This window comes from Carassius auratus, unplaced genomic scaffold (genome assembly GCF_003368295.1).
Source record: "Carassius auratus strain Wakin unplaced genomic scaffold, ASM336829v1 scaf_tig00016118, whole genome shotgun sequence".
Classification (NCBI taxonomy): domain Eukaryota; kingdom Metazoa; phylum Chordata; class Actinopteri; order Cypriniformes; family Cyprinidae; genus Carassius; species Carassius auratus.
In genome coordinates this window covers 69,777-86,675 of record NW_020524647.1, presented here as the reverse complement: position 1 = coordinate 86,675, position 16,899 = coordinate 69,777, and the positions used below count along the sequence as shown (strand labels likewise).

The following is a 16,899-nucleotide window of genomic DNA, read 5'->3' as shown; positions in this document are numbered from 1 at the left end:
TCAAAAAATTTCTGGTTTCATGCCCCCCTTTTTTGTGTAATCACTCCTAGGTAGGCAGTTCACTCGTGTGGCATGATTGACAACAGGTGCTCATGTGACCTGACTAGCCACTCCCTCCTGCCTAATTCTTAATGCACGAGAGGAATGATTGCATGAAGGAGTGAATATTCTGCTGGCACTTCCCACGCTGAATCATAAAGTTAATCAAATTTGAGCTGTAAATGGGCCGGATCAAACCTGCAGATAAAAATAAATATGTAGAGCAGTGGGGGCTCCTCTTGGCTAAAACTATGCATACAAAACAAGAGAGGCATGCTTAATTTTTCATGAAGTACAGTCTAAGATCTCACCTTTGACTTCAGTTCACACTTTCAAGGGCACTAATGAAGTGATGGGAAACAAGAGACATCCAGCAAGACAGCGAGGGATTTGTTTGGGGGATACAGAGCGGCACAGGCCGGAGTTTCATGTCAAAGTGCATAAAGTGGAAGAGCAGTATAATAAAGACTCGGTCCAAAACCTGAAAAATATTCCTATACAGACTCTATATAAAGCATCAAAACACATATGAATACAGCATTTATGAAACAGGGCCATAATCTCCATGTATATTTAGAGTAGTGTTAAAAAATGGTGTGTTTTCAATGGTTGATTCTTAAATTACATTTTGGTCCCCAATTTTAATTCCTGAATTTTCTGATTTTACTGCTATTTTACATGATGCTTCTTTATAGCTTCATTTGGACTTCTTGTCACATGTACCATTTTTAATAAGCACATGAACACATTTATCTCAAACAACTCATTTAAGATATTTAACCTGAATTTGCATATGAATTTGAAGAACCAAATTATTTGTAGAGAAAGTTGTTCAACTGTTAGATTACTGTATGTCATATAATCTCAAAAGTATTAATGATGAATCTTTTGATAAACCACAGTCCTGTGCTTGTAGTTTGACAGTTGGAGAAAAAAAAAACTATTTTCAACATGCTGTATGACGCAGCTTCTACTAAGAAACAAGTAATATTACTTGGTTACCTTATGATTTTTTGGAAGTCTGTCAGTTTTTCCATGAAGGCACGTCCTTCATAGACTATTTTTATAGTTTATGAAGGACGTGCCTTCATAGAAAAACTGTCTGAAGTCTTTTTACTGACCAGCGGTGAAGCACTTTCTTTCAGTTTTTACAGCCATGTCTGCATGTTTTCTCAATGATTTCCTCTAAAGTGTACTGTAAAGGGCAAGGGAACTGTTCAGCTGTCTTGTCAAAACTGGAAATCTTTGCCACAAAAATAAAACAACAACCCGAAAAACACAGCTGTGAAAGTCTGCAGCATTATACCTCTAAAGTTTTAGTATTTTAATAGTATCTTTAACCATCCCAGTTTTGTATGGAACTTACATTAGTGCATGTAGTAAGAAATTCTTTTTTTTAGACCAATGGATGGATAGACAGAAATGAGTCAAAGACAAGAATTTGGTGTCTGTATCAAACTTAATTTTACATAAATGATTTTATATACATAAAAGCATATTAAATGCAAGTAGAGTGTCTACTTTCTTTGTGGGAAAAAACAGGTGAAACAAGGTTAAAATAACATATTAAGTAAAAATGAAACAATGTACTTATTCTGAAACATGCTTATAATATATATATATATATATATATATATATATATATATATATATATATATATATATATATATATATATATATATATATATATATATATATATATATATATATATATATACATTTGTTTAAGAAAAAGTGCATCATAACACATTTTATTATATTTTAAATGATTAAAAACAAATTGGTTTAAAGCACAGTGACAGTGATTTATAAACATTTTAAATTACAATTAGTACAATTTTACAATAATTACAGTTTCAGTGGGAGTCTTCTGTAAATCATGGTAAAAATGTATGATGGTCATTATTTAAAAAAAATATATATATATATATATACAGGACACAATGTATGGTGAAAAAAAACGGCAACTATGAGTTTTGAAAAAAAAATTCATCATATAACCCCTCACAAAAACATACAAAAATATGTGGTTTGTTTGTGATGTAAAAACTTTATGGATTGGCGGATCATTTCTAAGGCTTGTCACTGTTCTCAGATGCAAACTCAGGGTCTCCATATAGTTTAGTAGAGTCGAAGTACAGTTACAGCAGAGGCATCTTAACAGAGCTGAACAAATAGCATAATTGTTTGAGTTTAATTTGATTTAGATAAAACACAATGAGCAGGAGATAGCAGCAGTCAAGTTTCATTCGACACAATGTAAATTTCATTTTTAATTAAGCTCTTCTTGTGTTAAACCTCCCACACGCACACACACCTAAAACATGAAACATGCAAGCGGATATTAAATCACATTTGGGCGCTTTTCATCTTTAACTTTTTAATCAAATATTAAGGGGAATATTTCTGATGAGGTATTGTGTACAAAGCAGAATTGCTTCATTTAACTATTTTATTGTGATTCAAAGTGGGTGCTATCAAAGAGAAGAATCAATTAATGCAATGACAATAATAAAACATTGGCAGCATAATTCATTCTTCCAGCTAAAAAGAAACCTCAGTGTATTAACAGAGCTGCTTCACTTAGGATATGTTCAACAAACTCTAATTAGAAATGTTTATTGATGTTGAGTTTTATGGGAAACTAGCTTTGTGTGTGTGTGTGTGTGTGAGAGAGAGAGAGAGAGAGAGAGAGAGAGAGAGAAAACATGACTTAGAACAAAATACTATTGTTTTGTTTTCTTCGGTACAAGAAAGCTGTATACCATACCATTGCCAAGCACTGAGGATAATGAAGCTTCATGTACTGACCAAAAAAAGCTGATTGAAAATTTAGAAAACAATTTTGAAAAGTCAAAATGCAAAGTTGTTTGCTTTCTTACTGCAGGTTCTACAATATAGTACATTATGGGAACTTGCAGCAAGAAAGTGTATGCAAATACTATTTATTTAAATGAATGGTGTATTGAAATATATATATATTTTTGTTATCATTTTTCAAAATATGTTTATAATAGTCTTTTGATATTTGTAAAAAAAAAGGCTTTGACACCTAAGAATATTTAAATGAACCTTATTTATGTATTAATTTCATTGTTTGTTTTCTTTGAGATACTTTAGAATGTTTGTATATTTAGTTGTTTATCAATAAATGTTTTTATAAATAAATAATTAATTAACATTATTTACATTTCTTTTACTAGCTTCTTTTAAATTTTACTTCACAATCTTAAAAATATTGTTTTAAAATTATATATATATATATATATATTCTTTTGATATAATAACTCAAACCCCATCTTTTGAGATCTGCCCAGCACATTTTTCAGCTGTGTTGATTGTGGTTGCAGAGGAATAGCAAAGATATATATTGTCTTGTTAGTTGTTTTTCTTTTTTTCCTGCTGTCTCAATCGAGTTGAAGAGACATAAACACGCTGGAACAATCAACTGCCATTGAGCATTATTGATTAGAAGCTTTAATAACTTACCAATCTGACCGTGCATTTGAATGAGGAGCTCAGGACCGCTGCAGGTGTATGAATCACAGATTCACGGTCAAAGACGACGCCGGACAGATAAACTCACTCAACACTTCACTGGGCCAGACCTTCCTGAAGACAGACTACAGGCGAATTACAACCATCCAGTGTAAACTGCTTCATCTGCAGAGAAGGTGACACAGAAATTGCCTAGGTATCAGCCAAAATGTTAAATCTATTAGATAGCCTTCCACAATTTGCTGAAATGCTGAGCCTCAAAAATGTAATTTCATCAGCACTGCCAATGTGATTACAGTGACACCCCTGAAACTTTCCGGAAAACCTTTCCTTTCAAAGAAAACAAAGTCAGAGTTTAACAATGAAGTGGTAGTATTGGAGGGGTGTTAATAGTTATATTTGAGATTTTTTTTTTTTTTTTTTTTGCAATTATTCTTGGAATTATTTAACTTTAACCCTCATGTTGTGTTCAATTCATTTTAACCCTAAGACGATTGGTGCTGTTTTGTTTTGGTTTCGTTTTTTGTCTTTTGCTAAAAAAAAAATTTATCTGTATTTTTTTCACTCAAAAACTGAGGTGCATAACCTCAGATCAATGAGGCTTATGACTAATCAGTTCCAAAAAGAAATATAAAACCTGTGCTAACTGAAAGATAATATAAAATAAATACTAAAATACTGGATATAGCATAAGAGATTAACAAACAATTCAACACACCACAAGGGATAATAAATACAAATAAAGCTTATTTACCATTTTAATTAATAAGCATATCTGCCAGTAGTGTAGCCAGAGAGACTCTGGGTGTGCATATGAAAATCTACCACATTTATTGTCAGATTACTGTGCAAAATTATGGGATAGTATTTTTGTCACACTGCTTCTGTCCAACCATACTCCTAGTGTTAATTTGCAGGTCGTGTCAAAATGTAGTTAATTGTTAAATGTAATAATTTTCTTCTAAATACAATAATTTTGAACTTTAGCTATTTCATTTTGTTTATTTTTCATTACAATTTATTCACTTTAAATAAATTATAATATATAATTATAGGATTAAAATGAATTGTAGTTGCTCAATATAGATCTTTTTTTTTCATGTTTTTGTAATGTCTGGGAAGCCAGAATGCGCATGCATCAACAGAAACATTTATTAGCTGAACCCTGTTTTTTACGTGCCATTTATACCAAGCCATATTACAGATGATATTACAGATGCTTTGTCAGATTTAAGTTGAAGCGCGTGCCGAACCGCGTGTGGTGAACCGAACGGTTTGGTTTTTTTATTTCAGCAAACCGTGCCATCCCTATTACCTCAATAATCAATCAATTACAGGCCTAAAACAATCATGCCCTAGCAGACGGATATTAGTACATCTCACACCGGCACCCGCGTCTAAATCAGTTGTATTGTCTGGTTTTCAGTCTAAAACAGTTGTGTCAAGTATAAATGTCTCGTCTGTTTCGGGAGGTGTGCGCGCAGTCAGCGGAGGCTCGCACCTCCCAACTCGCACCGGAAGCTCGCCTCGCACCTTTTTTTCTGAGATTTTGAAAAATCTTCGCGATCGACTTAAAATGCTTCCAAGATCTACTTGTCGACCGCGATCGACGGGTTGGTGACTCCAGATATAGCGAACAACCTTTTTTGAGCAAGCATTGATTATGCGTGACACAGTCTCAATTTGTTGGACGCATGTATTGGGCTTTAAACACTGTGCGCGCACGCGCTACGAGGGACGGGTGGTCACCCTACCTGGCACACCAGTCTAGAGTGTGTCCACCTTTGTGTGTGGGTCCATGTACATGCTGAATCGACAGGTAAAAAAAAAAAAGCCTCAAGTAATATTCATTTTATTACCAATTAACTGTTTGACAAACACTTCCTACTTAGATGTCCAGATCTGAATTTAAAAAAAATCTCAAACATGCTACGAAGTCCCGATCTGAATCAACCGAGTCGCGAACAGGCTCCGAAATGCCGATCTGAATCAACCGAGTCGCGAACAGGCTCCGAAATGCCGATCTGAATCAACCGAGTCGCGAACATGCTCCGAAGTGCCGATCTGAATCAACCGAGTCGCGAACAGGCTCCGAAGTGCGGATCTGAATCAACCGAGTCGCGAACATGCCCCGAAGTCCCGATCTGAATCAACCGAGTCGCGAACAGGCCCCGAAGTGCCTATCTGAATCAACCGAGTCGCGAACAGGCCCCGAAGTGCCGATCGGAATCAACCGAGTCGCGAACAGGCTCCGAAGTGCCGATCGGAATCAACCGAGTCGCGAACAGGCTCCGAAGTGCCGATCTGAATCAACGGAGTCGCGAACATGCTCCGAAGTCCCGATCTGAATCAACCGAGTCGCGAACAGGCCCCGAAGTGCCGATCTGAATCAACGGAGTCGCGAACATGCTCCGAAGTGCCGATCTGAATCAACCGAGTCGCGAACAGGCCCCGAAGTGCCGATCTGAATCAACGGAGTCGCGAACATGCTCCGAAGTGCCGATTTGAATCAACCAAGTCGCGAACAGAAAAAAAAAAAAAAAAAAAAAAAAAAAAAAAAAAATATATATATATATATATATATATATATATATATATATATATATATATATATATATATATATATATATATATATATATATATATATATATATATATATATATATATATATATATATATATATATATATATATATATATATATATATATATACAGTGCTTTAAGTGGCCCAAAAGAGGTGCTGTTTGTTACTCTACTATATATATATATATATATATATATATAAAATGTTTTTTATGACTCCCCTCATCCCCATTGTAAAAAGAAAAAAACATAAAAAAACAATGACAGTTGTAACAGTGCATAAATCAGACCTTAACTCTAATGAGCTTAAACTTATTTTTGTATGCAGTGCCCGAACTGTCAATCACTCCTGTACGCGTGCATCACTGACTGTCATCCTCGCAGCTGCAGCTGCAGCAACTTGCGCTCTCTTCATCAAGCTTTAAAACAAAAAGGGGACAAAACAGTCGTATTGTCTTTGTGCATATGGATTAATTAGATAAATAAATATCTAAATTCGTGCCTAGACGCCTATGGGGAGTCGTGGCCTAATGGTTAGAGGGTTGGACTTCCAATCGAAGGGTTGTGGGTTCTAGTCTCGGGCCGGACGGAATTGTGGGTGGGGGGAGTGCATGAACAGCTCTCTCTCCACCTTCAATACCACGAACCCCCAACTGCTCCCCGGGCGCCGCAGCATAAATGGCTGCCCACTGCTCCGTGTGTGTGTGTGTGTGTGTGCATTTCGGATGGGTTAAATGCAGAGCACAAATTCTGAGTATGGGTCACCATACTTGGCTGAATTTCACTTCACTTCATGGTATTTTTTTAGAACTTAGAGAAAAGATGCTGCAGCCAATGAGCAGCCGGCGGGGGCTGGTTGCAGGACGACTCAACCTCCGCAGACAGTTTTTAATGTTTATCAGACAAAACTACTCAAGATTTTGCTTTAGTATAATTTTCGGGACAATTAGGGCCAGATTCGGGATTCTGGACAACAGTTTAGATTTCGGGACTGTCCCGAATTTTTCGGGATGTCTGGTCACCCTTCCTGAAAGAGCTGCTGCATTACTTTATTAGCCTGCGTCTGACCTGCAGCGTTATCATACAGACTTGGTAAACTATCAGCCGGCGAGTCATCTGATTCTCACCATGCTGTTCTTTTAATACTCAGAGTCTGAAGCCAGGAGAGCGTATAAGGTGTTGTTCACTGTCTTTGAACATATCAAAACTTAACCTGCGCGAATCACGTGTTTTCTCCGGCCACGTTGAGTTGATATTGACAGCGGGAAAAGCGACGCTATCGCATGCGCTTTTCACTAGTATAACTGGGGTGAATGGGTAATGTAATCTCTGCTCTCGATGGGACGAATTAGGAAGCGTGCATTGTGAAGGGCGCTCTGAAAAGCGGTAGCGCAGGCCAAAGATTAAATCCTCTATTAAAACAGATGTCCAAATGAGCGTACCGGTACGCTAAAAGCACGTTCTGGGCGCACGGAGAGGTGGCGGTACGCTCAAGCGCTACATTTGGAAGTGGCGGTACTGAGTACCGGTGCGTTCCGGCCCACTTAAAGCACTGTATATATATATTCTAAGTAAACAACAATAGCCCAAGTTTAGTAAACATTTTTTATTGAGACGATAAAAAATAATTCTGCATCTATTTTTAGGTGTGCCAGCTGCCACTGTGGGTGGCACAGGCACAGCCTGGCACACCCGTGGGTACGCCACTGATGTCTGCAGTCATTAAAAACATTAATGTTAGAGTTGAAGAATTTATTTTGACCCCAAAATAAAATTTTGATAATTTACCTGTACTGTATGTGTTTTTCGTCATTTCATGTCCATTATTATTTATTTATGATATATCATATATATGATGACTTAAATTTGTATTGTATTAGATAGAACATAGTCAAAACTGACAGTGCTGAAAGCAACATTAATTAAAGGAAAGAAAAATGCTTTTCAAAAAAACTTCTAAAGTATTAAAGCAAGTGCTGATTTCATCCAGACAAAATAAAGGCAGTGTTTCTTTTCCTTCATTATTCACAATGACAGGAGGACGGCAATTATGCACTAGACAGAGAATGATTTGAGCAGTGGGGTGGACATATTTTAACTCGGCTGCTTGCTAAACGATCTGTTTGATGTTTGCAGTTCAGTCTGCAGGTCCTTGAAAGAGTTTGAGCTCTCAGAATTCACTTTCTTGAGAATCACCTGCTGGCCTGTAGTTCCTCTGCAGATCTGCGTCAATTCAGAGAAGGGTTCTTCACATCCTTGTCCTCAAAGCCCCTTGAAGTCTGTGACAGTTAATGGCTCAGCATGGACATGGAATATGTGCTCGCTTTTTTCCTCCAGCACCTTTGAAACTAGAGCACCTAGTGGGGGAAAGACACGTCTGCACTCTCAAACCCCCAACTCTAATCACAAAACTCCCTCAACAGGATCCAGCAAATGAGATAAAGACGAGAATTTAAAGGAAAATCGAGCCATATAGTGAGTCGTGGTCTGGGGTCTGGGCTTTGAATGAAACAGTAGTGAGTCTGGCAGCACAGACTGTATTGATTTTGGTTCAGCACCAGGTAATGTTTGCAATACAAAAGAGGTAGCTCTTCTTTCGTGTTCCCAAATATGACAAAGGTTACCTTGGATACTTGTCACCTAGCTGATTCACTTTATCCCAAACAACTTACTATAATAAGAATCATGGACGTCTCTCTGGAGCAATCTATAAGTATGTGTTGTGCTAAAGGGCAAGATGATGAAACGCAGGAGGTTCTCCAGGTTACCACTGCTGGGATTCAGACCTGCTAAATCTTTGATATTTTTAATTAAATTGTATGACCTTTTTAAAAAGCGAAAAGTGAAATTATGGTACACAGAGTAGGATATATTATACATGCAATGCAATGGATGTTGTGCTGCATGCTGTATGAATTTCTTGCGTTTTTACAAAGAATACTTTATTTATTGATTGATTGATTTCATTTTAATTTAAAATTTTTACTTTACTTTTACAAAGTAGTCAATGTATGGTTAACATTTCTTTTATATAACTGACTGAACAGACGTGTAAACTGTCTGGTTTTTCAGTTAATAGACTTCATAAAAAAAATTATATTTAATTTATATATTACATTTATTTCTATACATTTTTACTTAACCTTTACATTATGAGTAATTTACTATATATACACTCTAAAAACTGCTGGGTTGAAAACAACCCAATTTGGGTTATTTTGACAACCCAGCGCTGGGTCAAAAAGGGACGAACCCAGCGCTGGGTTATTTTAACCCAACCAGTTGGGTTATCATATTTAACCCAGCCTGCTGGGTTGCCATTTTTTATGGTTTAAAATGACTATATTGCAGGGTTTCAAAAACCAGAGCGGGTGTTTTTTTATCACTGTATTTCAGAAGGAAAACTACTGTATTTAGAAAATGTTCGATATCATTTCGCATGTGCTTGATAAGGCAGCGTTTGTGAGCTCAGCACCGCTCTGCAGCCGTTACCGGAGAAACCTACCTCTCCCGCTCTTAGCGCCTCCTGCTGGCAGAAAATAAACTCGCAGAGTGCAGCCATGTGGGGAAACAATGCATTTCTACGTTAAAATTAACCCAAATTGAGCTAGGCATTAAACCTACAAATGTTGTTCATTTTAAATATCACTTTTACACACAAATAATAATTATCAAAAGGAAAATATTTATTAAAAACAAGAGAAAAGTCAAAAAGTAACATGTTAGAAGAAATGCAGAAAAGGATGGCATTAACAGCTACAGAGTTCATAAACAAAGCATTGAACATTTGATGAATATAACTTAAGATCAAATTGGACTTTGTTCAATTGTATATATTGTATAAAAATATACGAAAACACATACAATACATTTGCAATTAGTTAGGTTTTTTTCCAACTATTCTGGCATGACAGTACACAAATAAATCACAACATTAACTTTGATATTATAACATTTAACAGACGCATGTGTGTGTGTGTGTGAAAGAATGTGAGCAGGTGTATGAATGACAGAGTGTAAACTCTTCTACTAAACAACCCAGAAAAAGCATTTAACTTTTTTTTTTTTTACAAATTATACACTTACAGTTTGTTTCATAGTCCATGAATACAGATCATGCATCACGGTCAATATTCATGATCTCTTTAGCATAACTGATGTAGTCATGAAGAAGCCCCATCAGCACAGCATGTGACATCTTCTACATCATCCAGGGCAGCGTCCTCCTTTAAAACCACCGCTGCATCAGTTTAGGGGAAAGAAGATTCTCCTCTCTGACCAGCATTCATCCAGTCACCGCCTGCTCTTCATCAGTGGCCTAAGAGAAACACATTTGAAAAAATTAAACATTTAATTAAACTATCGATTTTCAGGTAGAGGTGTATTCACATCCGTAAGGATAGGTAAATAATCGGTTAAAGTTTCAACACTTTGTGTGGTTGTTTAATGTCTGTCTATCACAGCTCTCATGAAGTCTATAATGGCAGCACTAGTGTGAGGACAGGTGATATTGTTTGAATAAATATCGCTTTCAGAAAGCTTCTTTACTGAAACATTAAAACAGTCATGACATTCACATACCTCACAAATGTTCATGTACGTGGAGGGCTGCTCTTCAAACCGTTAGTTCACCAAATAATTAAAATGTTTATAATTTACTCTCCCCATGTTTTTCCAGACTCATACAAACTCTGCTCATTTTTTGGAAAGCATATGGATATATTTAATATTCTCTTTTTGTGTCCTCCATTGCTGGTCTGGGAGACCAGTATTTTATTTTGAACATACATGTTTGCTATCATATAAATTTAAGATGTATTCATATATAAATATCAGAATTTACTTCTACAATAACTCTATATTTATGAAGCTTGAAAATACTGATTATCTAAACTATAAATGGATTAACAAATATTATGAGAAAACTAAAAATATATTAATTTATGTTGTAAAGACAGACAAAAGTCTTATAGGTTTGGAATGACTTGAGGGCAAGTAAATGATTTTTTGTGTGAACTTTACCTCTAAGAGCGAAGACCAAGAATAATGACTCTCCAAATCAGCAACTCCAAACTTGGTTTGATTTCTGCAATAAAAAACACAGACATCAATGGTCTTAATGAAATGAGCACGTAATCACACTGTTGTTGCATCAAAATGTGAAGTAAACCGGCAGGAGACAACAGAAAAATTTATTTTCTAAAAATAACTTACATAAAATCTCAAAGGAATGATGCTCTCCCATGTCTCTTGCTTTTAACATCTACAAAAACAAATATTATTTTACTCTTAGTAAAACACAACAACAACTGATAACATGAAATTATGAAGTTTACTTGCCTTAAACGATCTTTCCCTCTCTTCCAAAGAAGCTGAGAAAACCACTTCCTCACACAAGCAGACTTGTGTGTCCTTAACTCCAGTTAGTTTGAGTTCTGCAAAGAGGGACATCAATGGTTTCAATAAAATATTAACATATACATACATACATATATATACACACATACAGACATATATATATATATATATATATATATATATATATATATATATATATATATATATATATATATATATATATATAATCACATTGTTTTTGCATCAAAATGTGAAGTTAACAGGCAGGACACAACATAAACATTAATTTTCTAAAAAAAAAAAAAAAGTAATAATAACTTAACTTACATCTCAAAAGAATGAAGTTATCTTGTCTCTGGATTGCAACATCTAAAAAAACAACAACATTATTTTAGTCTTAGTAAAAATAGAGATAACTTGATGTTATTCTGAAGTTTACTCTCCTTAAACCGTCTGTCCCTCTCTTCAGAAGAACACCTCCTCCTCATCCTCACACAGGTCTGTGACTCCTCACACAAACAGCTTCTGTGTCTTTAACTCTCAGCGCGAGGACAATGAAGACACAAGCTTGACAAGTCTGAAATATTACATGTAAAACATACTTTTAACAGTTACCACTTCAACAGCCTCAAAATAATCATGCTAGTCTTTACTACACAATGCCGTTTCCTTTAGGAGACAAACATACATTCAGTTTAACCGCGGAAAAAAAGACAAATTCACATGAGCGTAACCGTGACCATAACCGTCTGTTAACGCCTCAAAAAGTACAGATAATGTAAAATCTTATGTAAATATGACAAAATACATTCACAGACGTTATATTAAAAGTACATCCTCCGTTCAGTACCGTTACATGAGGCAGTTAAGACCTCCGTGTCTGAGGCGAAAACCGCGTCCGTTTATATATATATATATATCAGTGTTGGGCAAGTTACTTTTAAAAAGTAATTAGTTACAGTTACTAGTTACTTCTTCCAAAAAGTAACTAAATTAGCTACTCAATTACAAATTTTAAAAGTAACTAGTTACTTAAGAAAGTAACTATTGCATTACTTTCAAGTAAAATTTAATTTTAAATGCTCAAATGTGACCCCACCTCTACCCCTCTTTAAAGGAACTTAAAATACATGTGCATGTTCAATTATTTATGATAAATCTGAATATTATAATGTAATGGACACTTAATACAATACATTATTAACAGAAACATGAAACATTGTACACACATCTAAAAAAAATTGTTGCTGTGGGACAAAGTGAGACTAGCCTCCAATCAAATTCCATGTATGTAGATATTATGTTTATATAGTGGATCAATGCAAATAACACGATAGATGTTTGGGAACTTTTGATATTTCCTTTTATTGTTTCTTTAATTTCTTGAAGGAAAAAGTAATGTATAGCCTATACTTCCATTTAGAGAAGGCTACTTTTGGATTATTTGGGCTCGTCGCCATACCTGTCTCTCGTTCACTGACTGGCTTGTGTTGTTCCTTGTGTGTCCTGTCCTGTCCGACTATGCGTTATGATGGGTTGTTCGCAATTCATGAGCGTTAGTGATGATGGGTCGTTCGCGAATGAGCGTTACACTGTAAAAAATTTCTGTAAATTTACAGCATATTAACAGCGTAAATATACAGTACTGAACTGTTTTCTAAAATTACGGTGTCTTACCGTAAATGCACACGTGATCGGTGGGAGAGGGGGAACCAAAGGCTAGCTGACGCATGGAGGAGCATGGTTTCAGTCAAAGTTTTATGGATTTCATCTCAAGTTGAGGCTCATTTACAGGTAAGCAGATCAAAGTCTGAATACATTTTTATCTTAAACTGCAGCGTTTTTTTTAATGTGGGCACAATATTTGAATTTACCTTTGACAAATCTTGCCAAGACGGTGAACTAGCATGTATGCAATTTTTACAAATTTCTCCTGAAAGTTAAGTGTGTATGAGTGTGTTTGTGAAGGATTTGCATCGTTTTTTTTTTCCTGGTGTAAAATCCTGTAAATGTTAAACTTGTAAATAGTTAAATATAAAATACTTGCGTTCGCTGATTATTTAATTGGATATGAATTGAACATATTTGGCAACTTTAGAAGATGAGCACGTGATCGGTGGGGGAGGGGAGCAACGGTTAGCTTAGCTTCTGATACCAGAGAAAAGTCTCTGTGAATAAAACGGATATTATCTCAAATATAATCTCGATTACAGATTGCAGATAACGAGGATATGAAGTAAGTGTGTTTTCCTGATTTTCTGAAACACTTATTTGCACAATTATATTTACATTTTGCATTGGCGCCAACCCAGTGTAGTTTAAAATGGAGGATTTGTTTTATTTGCATTAATGTTGCTAAGTTAGGTGCGTATAAAGTTGGTAACTTATATATTATCCTTATATATTGGGAAATCGAAAATAGGCCTGTAAACTTAATTTTACTTAGGAAGCATAAACTCATCGCCTTTTGCATGAGCACTTGACTGGATAGATGGAAAGAGTAGCGTTAACGTTATGGTGAGAAACGTTTGTTTTTTTCGGAGTGACACATTAGTCTTTCAATATAAGTCGTATCTAAAACTAGTTAGAGTGTAATCTAAATATATTCGAACTTATTATTAATAAAGTGGGCTTTGTATGTGAGCACATTTTAATTTTAATTTTGCACTGGATTTATTGGCACAAATCTCTATATCACAGAGGAAACGTTACTTCATTCACTTACATTCTAACTTGTTCCTCAGCCTCAAATACAGTTTTGTGTGTGTGTGAGAGTGTGTGTGTGAGAGAGAGAGAGAGTGTGTGTGTGAGAGAGAGAGTGAGTGAGTGTGTGTGTGTGTGTGTGTGTGTGAGAGAGAGAGAGAGTTAGAGGAAGAGGAGAGAGCAGTACACAGAATATTTTTAAGTGTTTTTAATGAAAAGTTGGAGGATGTCCCAGGATGAGAACAAAGATATGGTACACCTGCTTGTCAAGATTCTAACGTTAATGTCCCACTTCCAGGAACATGAAGATGGACTGGTTTCACATGCAGATGTAAGTATTTAATTTTCTTCTTTCCACTTCACCACATTATATTATGTAACATTATTATTTGTGTATTGTGTGTTCTCTACAGGTTGCAGCATCTGCATCTGAGGTTGAGAAGACACTCAATCTACCTGCCAATCCTCATCTGATTTTGCTGGGTTAGTGTGTCATTGCACATGATGAAGAAGAAACATTTACTGATGGCTGAGATCTAAAATTGTTAACATTGCTGTTGTGCACAATTGTTAAAATTGCTTCTTTTTTTTCTTTTTTTTTTTGTGAGTGTCCAGTCAACATTTTTGACTGCAGTTGCAAGTGTTTGCTGTGCACTACATCTTCAACCTGCAGTATATAGAGGCGGCTTGTTGCACGTTAGAGTTTTTTCAAAGGTAAGTGTTTTCCTTTTTGCGTATGTTTTAATCACTCTCTTAGAATCTGTGGTAACACTTTATAATAAGTATACAGTAGTAAAGTAATAAATTATTTGCAAACTAGTTACCTCAACCTTTCTCCTGTGTTCTACTTGTGTTCTTCCATTTCAGTTTTTTTCAGTTCATCATCTGAAACACTGTCAAATGTGGTTTTATTCGCATGCCAGACACGGAGAAAATAGGAGAAAGGCATGTAGATCCACATTAAATCCAAACGAGTCAGAATATATATATAGATCGTTTGCAAATGATTTATAAGTGCTTTATTACTTTATACTTATTATAAAGTTTTACAAAATTAATCTAAATTCTAAACCAAATTCTAAACCAAATTAATTAATCAGAATTTTGAAAAATGGTTATTATACACTTCGGTAATGTGTAATGCAACTTTCCTTAGATGATTCTATGGAATAAACCCAGAAAGATGCTCAAAGACCTGCCGAGGCAAGGTAGTCTCCAAGAAGACGGGGAAGGTGGTGAATAAGAAGTCCACTACAGTCAATCCAAAGGTTGCCACTCTACAAAAAAATCGAATGGACTTCAAATGGGACTTCATCTAGGCAAGTGAAGTTACACATACATTTTCATTAAATACGGTTCTTAATACAACTGATTTCACAGTTTACACACACAGAATATTTCTCACATTTAAACTTGTTTAACAAAAAAAAAAAACACCATTTAAAAGTAGTCAGTTGAAAAAGACTGGTGTGACTCATTTTGGTTACTAACGTTGCGTCCCTGTAGTTTGCATTACATAAAATAAAATAATTTACAGCAAAGAAACGGTTTTATAAATAAAATCCACAAACCTATATTTGACCCAAAAAAAAGTCGTCAGTGGCACTGAGAACTACCCTGAAGAGGATACAGTCCGCACTCATTACAACCCCTATGTTGTTGCGACTGTTCAGTCCCAAGTTACACAAAAACTATCCAAACACACAAAAAAAAATTCGAGGTTGAAATAATATAATGATTTTATTAAAACCATTAATTTTTTTTTTTTTTTTTTTTTTTTTTTTGAGTACATGCACACTATTAATCAGTTTAGTTGGGCCACTAATGTTGCTCAAAGTCTGCTTAATATTTAACTTAACACTCATGAAGAAATTAAGTAAATATGTTTTATGATTTTTTTTGTTTTGTTTTAACTTTTTCAAATTACATCTTAATGGTTAAAATACATTTTAGAAATACGTTTTATTCTCAAATTCCATTTTTATTCCTGTTACAATTAAAACATGGAATAACAATTGTGTAATTATTCCTTAAACATCATTTTTAATGATTATTTTTATTTTTATTACTATAATTCTTATTTGTATTATTATATTACTTTGAAAATGACACATTCTACTGTACAAAAGTGATATATTTCCGTCACAATCGCATCACATTAGACCGAACCTTTATTTTGAAGGATTGATGTGAAGACACTTGATTTTTTTTTTTTTGTGTGTATGTGGGATAGAGCTGCAACTATTGATTATCTTTTCTGTAAACTAATGTGACGTGTGGGTGGAGCTAAAGAATCACTAGCGCCAGTAGGCTTTTGCATTGAGAGCGTTTGGAAGTTGTGACATTAGCGTGAGGAAAAAAAAACATCATCCAAAACAAACCATGGTTAACAGTCAGATTCAGCCGTTTATTTATGATCCAGAATCAGATCCTGAGGCTGAAACTGAACGAGATCAGCAGCAGCAACGACTCACTCCGAGCGGGGCTCGAACCCGGGTCTCGGCATGGGAGGCGGACACACTAACAAGGAGGCAGAGATATTTTAAGCAGTTTTACTCACCGCCTGCGGTTCCAACACACGATCGTGACCCTTTTTCGTTGGGATTGCATCATCCTTAAGAAATAAACGATACGCAAATCCGTCGTCAAACTGGGCCTTGTTTGTAAAACAAGCATCTTCGAAATGCAGGGAACAAACAAAAACACTTGCACAACT

The 16,899-nt window shown here is 35.4% G+C and overlaps 1 long non-coding RNA gene across 3 annotated transcripts; it reads left to right on the top strand.

Moving 5' to 3' along the window:
- Positions 1–13,604: 13,604 nt before the first annotated feature.
- LOC113075008 (uncharacterized) lies at positions 13,605–15,477 on the top strand. Of its 3 annotated transcripts, none has more exons than XR_003280872.1 (5): positions 13,605–13,716; positions 14,482–14,514; positions 14,597–14,666; positions 14,799–14,897; positions 15,340–15,477. It is a non-coding gene; the product is annotated as an uncharacterized LOC113075008 (long non-coding RNA). The 3 variants fall into 3 exon arrangements; XR_003280871.1 differs by having other exon boundaries at positions 14,792–14,897; XR_003280873.1 differs by lacking the exon at positions 15,340–15,477 and adding an exon at positions 15,051–15,108.
- The last annotated feature ends 1,422 nt before the right edge of the window (positions 15,478–16,899 follow it).